Raw genomic sequence first — 17403 nt, forward strand, 5'->3', positions numbered from 1 at the left:
CTTCAGGCACATGTGTTTCTCAGCCTCGATTGAGATTTCTTTAGGAAAACGTGCACAATCTGTGCAGGCAGCCTTGGCTGGGTTGGTTGCGTTGATGTTTCTGATGCTCAGCCATCAGGAGACAAAGGCTAGAGACCAGAAGGTAGCTTCTCTCCATTTTAGCATCACCCTTAACTCTCCAGTTCCTCTAACCTGTCTTGTTCGAACCACAGACACAATGGTGCTTCCTCCAGGACACTGGTGGTGTATTCTTGTCTGTTGAGCAAGGACATGAGGCTATGAATAAAGGTCAGTGTGACTCAGTGCCTTGGGCTTTACTATTTATGAAATGGTTTGCCAGGAATTAGGGCCGGGGCTGGTCAGGTGTGCAAATTAGAGACAGCCACAAAGTCTCTTGAGTTGAGCCTCTATTTGAACCTTAGAGGCTCTCTGGGGAGCATGTAACCAACCAGACCATCTATTCCCCTGAAAGGATGGATGAACACAGGCTTTGGGCCCGAGATACTTCTGCAAGCTGTGAGACAGTGGAGTCAAACTGCTGTCAGGTCCTCAGCTTCCCAGCTTCTGTCACATGCAGCTCTACAGTTTTACATCACAAACTGGAGGGTAAGACAGCTGGGACCATTATCATGGGTGTCTGGGAAAGTTAGGGGCGAGTTCTACATTAATTAAACCTCATTTAAATAATGACCACATGCTATTTATTTCCTTGGAGAACTGCTCTGAGGGAAGCAGAGAGGATTCTTCTAGAGGAAACCTGGTGGCCCGTGGACCAGACGCCCAGCACTTGGGGGAGGTAGGGGGAGGCAAAGGTGCTATTTTAAAATCACTGTTATTGAAGGAAACACCCATAACTGGAACACTGTGGGGTGGTTTGTCAGCTGTTTCTGTGAGAAAAGGCCTGGGGTCAGTCAAAGTCTTCTCCAGTCCTTTCAATTCTGCTCTCTGCTGTACATAGGAGATGGTCTAAAATCTGCCCATCTTATCTCCCCAAATCATGTGTTCTACTTCATCTGTTATGGGGATGAGCAGAATGGTGGTGAACTTGGGATCATGTGGCCACCTTAATGGTCATGAGGGGAACTCCACAGGAAGAGAGGTGTTCTCACACCAAACACCCAGATCTGTCTGATCTTGACCTGGGTGCCTAAAAATGACGGCATCTCTGCACCAAAAAGCAATGGTTCCTCTGTACATATGGATATTTAAATATGAACAGGGCTCATGATCTAGTCTATGTAAAACAAGCATCCTATGTGCTTTTTCTCTGTGATTTTTATTTTTTTTTTTTTGCAATTGGCTGAGCAGAGTGACTTCCTCTCTCATGTGGTACAGGAAGAAACCAGCCAGATTCCTTCAGCCCTGTAATTAAATCACATACCTTCAGGCCTTTGGCTGCACCCAGAAATCTTCATTCCAGAAACTACTGGCCCATCAGTCTAGGCCAGAGTTCAGAGCCATAAACAAAAGAAAAGAAGGCTCATGCCTGAGCAGCTCTCTGCTCCCAAACCGGGTGAGAGAGAGACCCAACCGCCTGGTCAGGTGGGCACTCCTGAGGCTGCAGAGCAGAAGAGACCACCAACAATTCTCACCCGTGCCCACATCCCTGGCCCAAGAGGAAACTGTATAAGGCCTCTAAGCTCCCGTGGGGGAGGGCCCAGGAGCAGCAGGACCCCTGCCTGAGACACCGCCGGAACCTGAAAGAAACAGACCTGATAAACAGTTCTCTGGACCCAAATCCCGTGGGAGGGAGAGCTAAACCTTCAGAGAGGCAGACAAGCCTGGGAAACCAGAAGAGACTGCTCCCTGCACACACATCTCGGACGCCAGAGGAAAAAGCCAAAGACCATCTGGAACCCTGGTGCACTGAAGCTCCCAGAAGGGGCGGCACAGGTCTTCCTGGTTGCTGCTGCTGCAGAGAGCCCCTGGGCAGCACCCCACGAGCGAACCTGAGCCTCGGGACCACAGGTAAGACCAACTTTTCTGCTGCAAGAAAGCTGCCTGGTGAGCTTGCGACACACGGAAGCAGAATTCCTCTAGGAAGGGGCACGTTCTGTGTTTACCGGAAGTCCCACACTCGCAGATCCCGGCCCGCAGCAGCTCTCTGCTCCCAGACCCGGTGAGAGAGAGACCCAACCGCCTGGTCAGGTGGGCACTCCTGAGGCTGCAGAGCGGAAGAGACCACCAACACTGCTCACCCCTGCCCACATCCCTGGCCCAAGAGGAAACTGTATAAGGCCTCTGGGCTCCCGTGGGGGGAGGGCCCAGGAGCAGCAGGACCCCTTCCTGAGACACCGCCGGAACCTGAAGGAAACAGACCTGATACACAGTTCTCTGCACCCAAATCCCGTGGGAGGCAGAGCTAAACCTCAGAGAGGCAGACAAGCCTGGGAAACCAGAAGAGACTGCTCCCTGCACACACATCTCGGACTCCAGAGGAAAAAGCCAAAGACCATCTGGAACCCTGGTGCACTGAAGCTCCCAGAAGGGGTGGCACAGGTTGCTTGCTGGTTGCTGCTGCTGCAGAGAGCCCCTGGGCAGCACCCCAAGAGCCAACTTGAGCCTCAGGACCACAGGTAAGACCAAATTTTCTGCTGCAAGAAAGCTGCCTGGCGAACTCAAGACACAGGCCCACAGGAACAGCTGAAGACGTGTAGAGAGGAAAAACTACACGCCCGAAAGCAGAACACTCTGTCCCCATAAATGACTGAAAGAGAGGAAAACAGGTCTACATCACTCCTGACACACAGGCTTATAGGACAGTCTAGCCACTGTCAGAAATAGCAGAACAAAGTAACACTAGAGATAATCTGATGGCGAGAGGCAAGCGCAGGAACCCAAGCAACAGAAACCAAGACTACATGGCACCATCGGAGCCCAATTCTCCCATCAAAACAAACATGGAATATCCAAACACACCAGAAAAGCAAGATCTAGTTTCAAAATCATTTTTGATCATGATGCTGGAGGACTTCAAGAAAGACGTGAAGAACTCCCTTAGAGAACAAGTAGAAGCCTACAGAGAGGAATCTCAAAAATGCCTGAAAGAATTCCAGGAAAACATAAATAGACAAGCAGCAGCTCATACAGAGGAGACACAAAAATCCCTGAAAGAATTCCAGGAAAACACAATCAAACAGTTGAAGGAATTGAGGATGGAAATAGAAGCAATCAAGAAAGAACACAGGGAAACAGCCCTGGATATAGAAAACCAAAAGAAGAGACAAGGAGCTGTAGGTACAAGCTTCACCAACAGAATACAAGAGATGGAAGAGAGAATCTCAGGAGCAGAAGATTCCATTGAGATCATTGACTCAACTGTCAAGGATAATGTAAAGCAGAAAAAGCTACTGGTCCAAAACATACAGGAAATCCAGGACTCAATGAAAAGATCAAACTTAAAGATAATAGGTATAGAAGAGAGTGAAGACTCGCAGCTCAAAGGACCAGTAAATATCTTCAACAAAATCATAGAAGAAAACTTCCCTAACCTAAAAAAAGAGATACCCATAGACAAACAAGAAGCCTACAGAACTCCAAATAGATTGGACCAGAAAAGAAACACCTCCCGTCACATAATTGTCAAAACACCAAACGCACAAAAAAAAGAAAGAAAATTAAAAGCAGTAAGGGAAAAAGGTCAAGTAACATTTAAAGGCAGACCTATCAGAATCACACCAGACTTCTCGACAGAAACTATGAAGGTCAGAAGATCCTGGACTGATGTCACACAGACCCTAAGAGAACACAAATGCCAGCCCAGGTTACTGTATCCAGCAAAACTCTCAATTAACATTGATGGAGAAACCAAGATATTCCATGACAAAACCAAATTTACACAATATCTTTGTACAAATCCAGCACTACAAAGGATAATAAATGGTAAAGCCCAACATAAGGAGGCAAGCTATACCCTAGAAGAAGCAAGAAACTAATCATCTTGGCAACAAAACAAAGAGAATGAAAGCACACAAACATAACCTTACATCCAAATATGAATATAACGGGGAGCAATAATCACTATTCCTTAATATCTCTCAACATCAATGGCCTCAACTCCCCAATAAAAATACATAGATTAACAAACTGGGTATGCAACGAGGACCCTGCATTCTGCTGCCTACAGGAAACACACCTCAGAGACAAAGACAGACACAACCTCAGAGTGAAAGGCTGGAAAACAAATTTCCAAGCAAATGGTCAGAAGAAGCAAGCTGGAGTAGCCATTCTAATATCAAATAAAATCAATTTCCAACTAAATGTCATCAAAAAAGATATGGAAGGACACTTCATATTCATCAAAGGAAAAATCAACCAAGATGAACTCTCAATCCTAAATATCTATGCCCCAAATACAAGGGCACCTACATATGTAAAAGAAACCTTACTAAAGCTCAAAACACACATTGCACCTCACACAATAATAGTGGGAGATTTCAACACCCCACTCTCATCAATGGACAGATCATGGAAACAGAAATTAAACAGTGATGTCGACAGACTAAGAGAAGTCATGAGCCAAATGGACTTAACGGATATTTATAGAACATTCTATCCTAAAGCGAAAGGATATACCTTCTTCTCAGCTCCTCATGGCACTTTCTCCAAAATTGACCAAATAATTGGTCAAAAAACGGGCCTCAACGGGTACAGAAAGATAGAAATGATCCCATGCGTGCTATCGGACCACTACGGCCTAAAACTGGTCTTCAATAACAATAAGGGAAGAATGCCCACATATATGTGGAAATTGAACAATGCTCTACTCAATGATAACCTGGTCAAGGAAGAAATAAAGAAAGAAATTAAAAACTTTTTAGAATTTAATGAAAATGAAGGTACAACATACCCAAACTTATGGGACACAGTGAAAGCTGTGCTAAGAGGAAAACTCATAGCGCTGAGTGCCTGCAGAAAGAAACAGGAAAGAGCATATGTCAGCAGCTTGACAGCACACCTAAAAGCTCTAGAACAAAAAGAAGCAAATACACCCAGGAGGAGTATAAGGCAGGAAATAATCAAACTCAGAGCTGAAATCAACCAAGTAGAAACAAAAGGACCATAGAAATAATCATCAGAACCAAAAGCTGGTTATTTGAGAAAATCAACAAGATAGATAAACCCTTAGCCAGACTAACGAGAGGACACAGAGAGTGCGTCCAAATTAACAAAATCAGAAATGAAAAGGGTGAGATAACTACAGATTCAGAGGAAATTCAAAAAATCATCAGATCTTACTATAAAAACCTATATTCAACAAAACTTGAAAATCTTCAGGAAATGGACAATTTCCTAGACAGATACCAGGTATCGAAAGTAAATCAGGAACAGATAAACCAATTAAACAACCCCATAACTCCTAAGGAAATAGAAGCAGTCATTACAGGTCTCCCAACCAAAAACAGCCCAGGTCCAGACGGGTTTAGTGCAGAATTCTATCAAACCTTCATAGAAGGCCTCATATTATCCAATATTATCCAAACTATTCCACAAAATTGAAACAGATGGAGCACTACCGAATTCCTTCTACGAAGCCACAATTACTCTTATACCTAAACCACACAAAGACACAACAAAGAAAGAGAACTTCAGACCAATTTCCCTTATGAATATCGACGCAAAAATACTCAATAAAATTCTGCCAAACCGAATTCAAGAGCATATCAAAACAATCATCCACCATGATCAAGTAGGCTTCATCCCAGGCATGCAGGGATGGTTTAATATATGGAAAACCATCAACGTGATCCATTATATAAACAAACTGAAAGAACAGAACCACATGATCATTTCATTAGATGCTGAGAAAGCATTTGACAAAATTCAACACCCCTTCATGATAAAAGTCCTGGAAAGAATAGGAATTCAAGGCCCATACCTAAACATAGTAAAAGCCATATACAGCAAACCAGTTGCTAACATTAAACTAAATGGAGAGAAACTTGAAGCAATCCCACTAAAATCAGGGACTAGACAAGGCTGCCCACTCTCTCCCTACTTATTCAATATAGTTCTTGAAGTTCTAGCCAGAGCAATCAGACAACAAAAGGAGATCAAGGGGATACAGATCGGAAAAGGAGACGTCAAAATATCACTATTTGCAGATGACATGATAGTATATTTAAGTGATCCCAAACGTTCCACCAGAGAACTACTAAAGCTGATAAACAACTTCAGCAAAGTGGCTGGGTATAAAATTAACTCAAATAAATCAGTTGCCTTCCTCTATACAAAAGAGAAACAAGCCGAGAAAGAAGTTAGGGAAACGACACCCTTCATAATAGACCCAAATAATATAAAGTACCTCGGTGTGACTTTAACCAAGCAAGTAAAAGATCTGTACAATAAGAACTTCAAGACACTGAGGAATGAAATTGAAGAAGACATCAGAAGATGGAAAGATCTCCCATGCTCATGGATTGGCAGGATTAATATAGTAAAAATGGCCATTTTACCAAAAGCAATCTACAGATTCAATGCAATCCCCATCAAAATACCAATCCAATTCTTCAAAGAGATAGAAAGAACAATTTGCAAATTCATCTGGAATAACAAAAAACCCAGGATAGCTAAAGCTATCCTCAACAATAAAAGGACTTCAGGGGGAATCACTATACCTGAACTCAAGCAGTATTACAGAGCAATAGTGATAAAAACTGCATGGTATTGGTACAGAGACAGACAGATAGACCAATGGAATAGAATTGAAGACCCAGAAATGAACCCACACACCTATGGTCACTTGATTTTTGACAAAGGAGCCAAAACCATCCAATGGAAAAAAGATAGCATTTTCAGCAAATGGTGCTGGTTCAACTGGAGGGCAACATGTAGAAGAATGCAGATCGATCCATCCTTATCACCCTGTACAAAGCTTAAGTCCAATTGGATCAAGGACCTCCACATCAAACCAGACACACTCAAACTAATAGAAGAAAAACTAGGGAAGCATCTGGAACACATGGGCACTGGAAAAAATTTCCTGAACAAAACACCAATGGCTTATGCTCTAAGATCAAGAATCGACAAATGGGATCTCATAAAACTGCAAAGCTTCTGTAAGGCAAAGGACACTGTGGTTAGGGCAAAACGGCAACCAACAGATTGGGAAAAGATCTTTACCAATCCTACAACAGATAGAGGCCTTATATCCAAAATATACAAAGAACTCAAGAAGTTAGACCGCAGGGAAACAAATAACCCTATTAAAAAATGGGGTTCAGAGCTAAACAAAGAATTCACAGCTGAGGAATGCCGAATGGCTGAGAAACACCTAAAGAAATGTTCAACATCTTTAGTCATAAGGGAAATGCAAATCAAAACAACCCTGAAATTTCACCTCACACCAGTGAGAATGGCTAAGATCAAAAACTCAGGTGACAACAAATGCTGGTGAGGGTGTGGAGAAAGAGGAACACTCCTCCATTGTTGGTGGGATTGCAGACTGGTAAAAATATTCTGGAAATCAGTCTCGAGGTTCCTCAGAAAATTGGACATTGAACTGCCTGAGGATCCAGCTATACCTCTCTTGGGCATATACCCAAAAGATGACCCAACATATAAAAAAGACAGGTGCTCCACTATTTTCATCGCAGCCTTATTTATAATAGCCAGAAGCTGGAAAGAACCCAGATGCCCTTCAACAGAGGAATAGATACAGAAAATGTGGTACATCTACACAAAGGAATATTACTCAGCTATCAAAAACAACGAGTTTATGAAATTTGTAGGCAAATGTTTGGAACTGGAAAATATCATCCTGAGTGAGCTAACCCATTCACAGAAAGACATACATAGTATGCACTCATTGATAAGTGGCTATTAGCCCAAATGCTTGAATTACCCTAGATCCCTAGAACAAACGAAACTCAAGACAGATGATCAAAATGTGAATGCTTCACTCCTTCTTTAAATGAGGAAAAAGGATACCCTTGGCAGGGAATAGAGAGGCAAAGATTAAAACAGAGACTGAAGGAACACCCATTCAGAGCCTGCCCCACATATGACCCATACATATACAGCCACCCAATTAGAGAAGATGGACAAAGCAAAGAAGTGCAGGCCTACAGGAACTGGATGTAGATCGCTCCTGAGAGACACAGCCAGAATACAGCAAATACAGAGGCGAATGCCAGCAGCAAACCACTGACCTGAGAATAGGCCCCCATTGAAGGAATCAGAGAAAGAACTGGAAGAGCTTGAAGGGGCTCGAGACCCCAAAAGTACAACAATGTCAAGCAACCAGAGCTACCAGGGACTAAGCCACTACCTAAAGACTATACATGGACTGACCCTGGACTCTGACCCCATAGGTAGCAATGAATATCCTAGTAAGAGCACCAGTGGAAGGGGAAGCCCTGGGTCCTGCTAAGACTGAACCTCTAGTGAACTAGACTATGGGGGGAGGGCGGCAATGGGGGGAGTGTTGGGAGGGGAACACCCATAAGGAAAGGGAGGGGGGAGGGGGATGTTTGCCTGGAAACCGGGAAAGGGAATAATACTTGAAATGTATATAAGAAATACTCAAGTTAATAATAAAAAAAAAAAAAAAAAAGAAGGCTCATACCTGATTCTGTTGAGTGTGTGGCTCAAGAATTCACACATGCCGGCACTTATGAGGTTGCATACTGGAGCTCCACACACTTAACATTATGATATTGCAGAGGAAGGGAGGGACTGTGCACACATGCCATTTTCATACTTCGGGGTGATAAAGGATTCCATGTTCTTGGGGTTTTAGAGCCACCAAGACCCAATGAATGTTCTTCACACAAACATCATGTGTCTTTAAGCAAGACTTTCAAACAAGGGTGCAATTATCATATATGTGAAGAGACCCTTGGTGGTTTGAAAGTGCACAGCCCAGGAAATGGCAGTATTGGACTTTGGCCTTCTTGGAGGAGGGGTCTCCCTGTGGGGGTGAGTTCTTAAAATCCTTCTCCCAGCCATGTGGGAGACAGTCTGCTCCTGGCTTCTTTTAGATAATGATGTAGAACTCTCAGCTCCTTCTCCAGCACCATGTCTGTCTGCACACTGCCATGCCCTCTGCCTGATGATAATGGACTGACCCTCTAAACCTGTAATCCAGCCCCGATTACATGTTGTCCTTGGTCATGGTGTCTCTTCTCAACAGTGGAATCCTAACTAAGATGCCAGACTAAATAGTTCATGGGATTGCTCAAATGTCCTTGTCACCATCATTCTTTTATCTTCTGCAATGGCCCAACCCAATCTCTATCCAGTCCAGGGTGGTCCTCCAGTCTTGGTTTCACAGTACTCACCTATACAAGGCACTTTCCTTCAGAGTCTCCTACTGTCTACAATACCACCAGCCATGGCATCCTCTTCATTGAAGGGTGAAGTCTATTCCCTTGGATGGTCACCAAGTCTCCCATGTGGTTTTATAGAGTAGCAGAGCATCTACGGGGACAGGACACAGATTCTGGGGCTTAGAGAGTCGGCTCAGCCATGAAGAACACTTGTTACTCTTGAAGAGTACCCAGGTTCTATTCCCAGCATCCATATGATGGCTCACAGTTGAACTAATGGCCAGTTTCAGAAATTCTAATGCCCTCTCTTGTCATCTTCAGACATCAGGCAGGCACTTGGTGCACACAGTTCCATGTAGACAGAACATTCACACATTTGATAATATAAACACATCTGATTTTTAAAAGGTTTGAGCTTTGGACTATGGTCATGGGTGATGCTGAGTATGGATCCTAACAGCTCTCTTTTAAGGGAAGGAGGGACACCAGAAGTTTGGAACCCGGTGGCTGTAGGTGAGGGAGCACCGTATGGTTATGTCAGTATAATGCCTCCTGGTTTGGTAGTGCTCATCTCATGACTCTGATGGTGCCCATGAGGCAGAGTTCTCATCACTGACCTTGGCAACTGTCAGCACTGTGGGAAGGTGGCAGGTAAATGACTATGTCTTTCTTCAAATACAATGAAAGAGGTTCTTTTCCTCTTCTTTTCTATCATCATAGAGTTCCAAAAACCCCTGTGGTCCAGAAGAACTTAATTTGAATGTCATTACAATGGAGATGGGGGGGGTGTGAGCTGACAGTTCATTAAGGAAATATTTGATGAGTCAAGAAAAAAGTGCCAGAGTTAATATTATAAAAAGGATTAATGAGCCGGGTGGCTCCAAATATACATAAAAGTAAATAACAACACAAAACACAGGCCCTCCTCTCTGTTGGGCTGACAGGCTTCTGACAGTGTGTCCTGATTTGTTTGTTTTAAATGGTTGAGGCTCTAGGCTTGCCCACATGGCCGATGTTGTCTCTCATCTGAACTTCACACGATAACTTTATGTTTTTGTGTAAACACATTCCGAATGCCTTAAACGCTTTAGCTGATGTGGGCTCGGTGTTTGCCAGCCAGTTAGGGATGAAGAGGCTTAATGAATTTCTTCTTTAAAAACAATAACAAAAACAACAACAGCAGCAGCAGCAACAACAAAACCCCAAAAGAAAGAAACAAAAAAAACAAGTTTGTTTTTTTTTTTTAAACCTCAACAACTTCATAATCACCAGAAAAGTAAATTGGAATTTATGTTGTCTGGTGGGTACTTGTTCCTCTCTCTAGAGCACTATTGTATTATGTTTTCCAGAGAAACAGAAATGGCAGAATGAATACACATTGTCTTAGTAAGATTTCCATAGATGTGAACAGACACCATAGGCAAGGTATCTCTTTTTTATTTTAAGGCTTGTTTTATTTTAATGACTGATCATGTGAGGCCACAGTGAGGTCACTATGCACAGACATGAAGGAAGGTTTATTTTTTGGTCTCTTCCTCCTTGGACAGAGTCTTGATGATCTCCTCCTTCTTGGCCTGGAGGCGCTCCTCCCCTGCGTTTTTGTGCTTCCTTGGTCTTAGACCTGCGAGCCTCTGCCTGGTCAGCCTGTAGATTCTTCCGGGCCTCGTCTGCCTTCGGTTTGAGGATCTGCTCCATAAGAATCCATTGGTTTTTGAATACATTCCGTTTAACCTTCAGGTACAGGCTGTTATATATATGGCGATCAATCTTCTTAGATTCCCAGTATCTCCTGAGAAGCAGGATCCTCATCCTTCTCAACCAGGTCACCCTCTCAGGCACCCATGTGTTGGCAGTACTCTTTCCATTCCCTATGACCATATGCCTGCCCTTCAAGGTGTGTTTCTCTCAGCGAGTCTGAAAATGGACAGTTACAGGCTTCCAGATGATCATGCCATCTTCAATCAGCTTCCTGATCAGCTAAGAGGAGTTGGCATTGGCGATTATTGGTCGCATTGGGGTCCAACTTGACCTTCTTTTTACCACAGTGGAGGACACTAGAGGCAAGGCTCTTCTGTAGCCTGAGCATGCTCATAGCTGCAGACACAGAAGCCAAGGTAATTCGTATAAAGGACAAGATTCCATTGCAGCTGGCTTACAGTTTCTGTGGTACAGTCCATTATCATCATGGCAGGAATCATGGGAGCATCCAGGCAGAGTTGGTGCTCTAGGAGCCCAAAGTTCTTGATGCACAGGCAGCAGAAAGGGATTGCCTGTACCACTGAGCATAGTTTGAGTATATACAAATCTCAATGCAAAGCCACCACAGTGGCACACTTCCTCCAACAAACTCACACCTACTCCAACATGGCCACACCTACTCCAACAAGGCCACACCCACTCCACCAATGCCACACCTACTCCAACAAGGCCACACATACACCAACAAGGTCACAACTACTCCAACAAGGCCACACCTCCTAATAGTATCACTCCTCGTGGGTCAAGCTTTCAAACACATGAATCTATGGTGGCCCACACCTATTCAAACCACCAAACACATCAAAAGGTAATTTGGCTTACAGGACGCTGGATAATCTAACAATGGCTGTCTCATACAAGGGAATGGAGAAACTCATTGGCTGCTCAGTCTATGATGATTGATGCCTCAGCCATCTTAACCTGGTGCTGAAGGCACGTGAGTTTCCTATAGGAGTTTGCCTTCAGTCTACAATGAGATATCAGAGAAGGTGGTTAGAATATTAGCAATGGAATGCAGCAGCCACAGGAGAGATGAACTTGCCAGTGAGAGTGAAAGCAGGCAGACAAAAATCAAAGCCTCCTTCTTTCACATTCTTAAATCTGGGTTGCCACCAGAAGGCCACACCTACACTTAGAGCAAATCTTCCTGATTCAAATATCCTGATCAAGAAAATCCCTCATAAGAGTGCCCAGATGCATGCATTTTAATTGAATTCAGAGCCACTCAAGTCAGCAACCAAGATTAGAGATCAAGTCTGCCAACTCTCTCATACAATTTATTTTTCTTGTTTACTTTATATTTTGGGCCGTAGAATAACCAAGCTGTGCCACTCATATAGCTTAGCCTTGAAGCATTAATCTGCATTCTGTTCTCACTAGAAATCAAGAAGCACATTGTAATATCTTCACTCTCCTGGCTGATCCCTGCCTCACCCAGGAACTAGTCAGCTTGCTGTCACTCCAGTCTCAGAGACTGGATTGTTGATAATGAGGCTACAAGTCCAAGATCAGAGCCCTGGCAAATTTACTGAAGCCTGCTACCTGGCTTGTAGATGGTGTGTTCTGCCTATATTTTCCTGGGCTGAGAAGGTCCAGCAAGCTCTCTGGGGGTTCTTTTTAAACATAAGTGCACCAATAGCACAGGAGAGGAGTCCATCTTTATGACTGAAGTCACACCCTCCAAATTGCTGCTTCCCAATGATGTCATCTTTGGTGATATCTTCCTAGGCATGGGGTAGGGGAGACATTTAGATCACAGCAACCTTTACCGATGGAGATGGCTCTCCTCCAGCTTGCACTGGCATCGTCAGGCTTCTGTGTGGAGGCAGCACAGGCAACCTAAGTCCCAAGCATGTCCCTGTTATGTCTCTTTGGCCCTAAAGTCCCCTGTACCATGACCTTCAACATGTAACAGCTGCCCTTGTGTGCACCAGCGCTCAGCTTCCCTGATGTCAGGCACCTGGGATCTACCTCTATCTCCTTTTAAAACCATTTTTTAGCTAAAGGATATGGGTCAGTATGTAAACTACTTGTTGTACATGCATGGAGACCTGAGCTTGGATCCCCAGAGCCAACTTACAAGTCTAAAGTGGTAGAATCCACTCTGACACCAGAATAAGGGAGACATAGTCTTGGGGACCTCTGAAGTTCACTGCCCACCCCAGAGTCAATGTTTTACTTAGGGTTATAATAATATGAAGGCACACCGTAACCAAGGTTATTCTTATAAATACAACATTTAATTGGGGTTGGGTTACAGTTTCAGAGGTTCAGTCCATTACCATCAAGGTGTGAACATGGCAGCATCCAGGCAGGCTTAGTGCAGGAGGAGCTGAGAGTTCTACATCTTCATCTGAAGGCTGTTAGGAGAATACTGGCTTTCCGGTAGCTAGGATGAGAGTCTTAAAGCCCACACCCACAGTAACACTCACTCCAACAAGGCCACATCCACTCCAACAGGGCCATACCCTCTAAAGTTGCCTCTCCCTGGGCTGAACATACACGGACACACGCACACGTAGGGACACAGGCACGCATGCACACAAACCATCACAGGTATCAGTTCCCAGATCCCAGTGAGAAAAGCCTACCTCAAAAACCAAGACAGGCACTGGCAAGATAGCTCAGCATGCAAGGGCACTTGCCACCAAGCCTGAGGATCTGAGTTCTATCCCCAAGTCTCACCAGGTGGAAGATGGGACTGAATCCTACAACATGTCCCTTGGTCTCTACATATGTGTTGTAGCATGTATGTGTCTCCCCCAACTACGAAAAATTATTTCATAGAGGAATGACACCCAAAATTGTCCTCTGACTTCTACATGCATGCACATACACAAATCACGAGTGTACACACACACACACACACACACACACACACACACACACACACACCACTTGTCTTGGAGACCAGTCTCATGTAGATGTTTTTCAAGATAATACTGTTCTTAGTCCAATTCTTGTTCTATTGTCCAAAGAGAGAGACATCTCTAATAGGGCCGGGTATGCACAAGGTTTCCCATCTAATGAAATAGGAAACGGGAATGTTATATTTCCCAATTTCTGGATGGAAATCAATGCATTCTGCTCTGTGACCTTGCACGTTCCTGCTTATCTTCAGAAGTGATAGCCAGATATTGCTGTCACCTGGTCAATTGGAAGTGCCAATATGACATTGGGGGGTGGGACAGGGATGAGAGACAATCTGGTACTGGTCTATGCACAAACCCACAGTTGTAGGGAGCCATTCCCTGCTTCATTTGGCATAGTAGGGACAGCATCAGAGGGAAAGTGGCTTATGCCTCTTAAATAAGAAACAAGCTTATGCAGTTTCATAGGATGTAAGCTGACACAAGCTTGGGTTTCTGTTGACTTTTGTCTTGAGTGAGTGAAGACACAGTTTTCAGCTTTCCCTAATAGGCTCTGGGTTGTCCTGAAGGTTTTAAAAGCTGTCACATGTTTCATTTTAACAGTTTCATCTCAATGCTCTGAATTCCCACTCTTTGTGTGTAATGCCCTTTGGTGCTTGTATCACTCTGGTCAGGCCATTGGTCCTAATAGTTACTTAAGGTTTCCTTTTCAAGCACACTGCTTGGGATGAGGGAGACAGCTTGGGGTGGAGCCTGAGGAACTGGACACCAGGTAAAAAACTAAGCATGGGTATAAGTTCTTGTACCAAGAGTTGGAGAATTCCTGGAATTTACTGCCAGCCCTCCTGACCTATAGTGGTGAGATTGAGGACACAGAGAGACACTGAGTCAAAAACAAGGTAAATTGGTCCACTGACCTGCATGTCACACATATGAGCACATACACGCATAGCACATATGCATATACGCATACAGACAAATGGGAAAATATGTTATTAAACATCCATGCATGTAACAATATTTCCTCAGAAAACCCCCATTGCACTTTCTTTAAAGAGGAGATAGTTGCAAAAACAGATGCAAGGGAAAAGAAGTTGTAATGGAAACGAGTCGGACACCCCTTCATTATATGGGGATTCATGTAGACGTAGATTTTTTTTCAAACCTACTTTAATAAGGGTTCTGAAATGCTTAGAGCCCCCTTCTAGCCCACTGTCCAAAGGTAGGGGAGAAAAGATGATAAATAGGGCAAGTGGAAGTGGACCTGTTTAGAAGTAGTTCTTTGGGGCAAATCCAGTCTGACCTCTCAGGTCACCGGCAGTCCAGTCCAGTAGTGTCAGGATACCAATAGTCCAGGTGAAAAAAAAATGCCACCAAAAACAGAACAGCACTGGTAGCACAATCTTGCAGAAACAGTCAGGCCTCCATCAAACTGGCACTAGTCAGCATGAGTAACCAGAACCAGCTGGAATACCAGGAGTGCTTTGCCACACCTTCAATAAAGTGAAGGTCAGTGAGAATCAAGACCAAGGAGGGATTGCAGGCAAACAATGCAAGCACCTCATCAGTGTCTACTGAGTCATATTCATAATCTCTCCCAATATCACGTGACTCGCCTTAACGAAACCCCACATTAGTCTGCATCACAGGACAACCATAAATTTCCACTTCAGACACCAGAATGTGAGGAACGAGAGAGAGACTGAGACATATGGAACAAACAAGGATATCCTATTGAATTGTAACATGTCCCCAAATGACTGGGAAGGGAATATACCTCTTTTCCGAGCTGCAAAATTTCATTTAAATCACAGTGGCATCCAACTGGTCGGTTTCCTAAAATTGTCTCTGTTTTTACCTGATACACACGCTTTATAATTTGTGGCTGATGATGGACCTTCATTCAATAGCTCTAGTCTTCCTTTTGCTACTATGTAAGTTCTCCTTTCTTTCACATTCAACCCCCTAACACTAGATAGGAGAGAAAAGAGGAGAGAGGGAAAGGGTTTCTATTACCATTAGATGACCTCCTGTTGATTAGGGGCATGGAGTTCCTTGGGGGCAATTTTGATCTTTATTGTCAGGATGTTTAGTTTCTTCTTTGGGCATGACTATTTAACAAACTGCAACCAACAGCAGCTGACCTATGGGGTTCTAGCATTTATATGTTCTCTGAAAAGTCTCCAGCATTCCAAATGTTACACATTTGCAAAATCTATCTGCTGCTGGCAAAATCACGCCCCTGGTAGAACACAAGGCAAATCATAATCAGCCACTGTTGATAATCGGAAGCAACCCCATGCCCCACAGCCTGGATTAAAACAAAAACATAGTCTTATAATATTTCTATCTTTTTAAATACACCAAAATTCTCACTGCAAATGGCCAGTTTCATTTGGACATTAGTATAACTGACTTTCTTTCCTTTAATCCACTGAGGGCATCCTGATTAGTTTCAATCAGTCATTATAGCTATATTTTTCTCGGTGGAACCCAGGGCAAACATGAAATTCTTTTTTCTAAAGCACACTAATCAAGTGAGCATTATAACAACCTCCCAGTCACTTATCTGATGTGTAAGTCTAGGGAGCTTTTTGAGGATCTGAGTGTCCCTCTAGGTCCCAGATCTCAGCCCCAACAGCTAGTATGCGGCTGATGAGGGTAAGAATTGACAGCTGTCAGGGTGGTCAGCAGCACCAAGTACGGTCCTTTCTAGCGAGGCTCGAGTGTCTAGGCTCCGTATCATTGTATGTAGCTACAGTCTCCGACCTGGAATGGATGAGATGTCTCGGGGGTTCCCGTGGCATAGGCTGCTGTCAGCTGTGAGCAGATTTCTTTCTGTATCACCTGTAGGTATTTTAGCCTGGCAAATAAATCATTATTACTATGACATGTTGGTTCAGTAACATCATCTAATACAGTCAGAGGTTCTGAGGCCCCATATAACATCTCAAAGGGGGTAAAGCTAAATCTGGAAGGGTTATTTCTTGGTCTGAAGACAGCAAGAGGGAAGGAGGGTCACCCAGTCTGCGCCAGTCTCCAATGTCAATTTGAACAGGGTCTCTGTTGGTGTCTTATTTATTTATTCTACATGTCCTGAACTTTGAGGTCTGTAAATATAATGAAATTTTCAATCAACCTCTAAATACTTGGCCACACCTTGGCTTACCTTGGCAACGAATGTAGGGCCATTGTCTGACCAGATTACCTTGGGCATTCTAAATCGGGGTAAAGATTTCTTCCAGTATCTTCGTGAAGATTGTAGAGGCCGTCTCTTGTTTGGTGAGGAAAGTTTTTTTCTATTACTGGAAAGGTATCTACAAGCACTAGGAGACACTTGTGATCATATTTTCCTGTTTTTATCTCAGTGAAGTTCACTTTTACTTTTTCCTAAACTCTCTAGGTCTCTTTGTCCTGTTTTCTTTTTAAGCATTTATTTACTGACATATCTTTCTCTGAGGAATATAGTTTTTTTTCTCAAGTGTGTCATTGTCTTTTTTTTCTCT

At 43.7% G+C, this 17403-nt stretch overlaps 1 pseudogene; it reads right to left on the reverse strand.

The window, feature by feature from the left end:
* Window positions 1–10786: 10786 nt before the first annotated feature.
* On the reverse strand, window positions 10787–11346 carry LOC134484435 (large ribosomal subunit protein eL19-like; annotated as a pseudogene).
* Window positions 11347–17403: the final 6057 nt, after the last annotated feature.

The sequence above is a fragment of the Rattus norvegicus genome, chromosome Y (assembly GCF_036323735.1).
Source record: "Rattus norvegicus strain BN/NHsdMcwi chromosome Y, GRCr8, whole genome shotgun sequence".
Classification (NCBI taxonomy): Eukaryota; Metazoa; Chordata; class Mammalia; order Rodentia; family Muridae; genus Rattus; species Rattus norvegicus.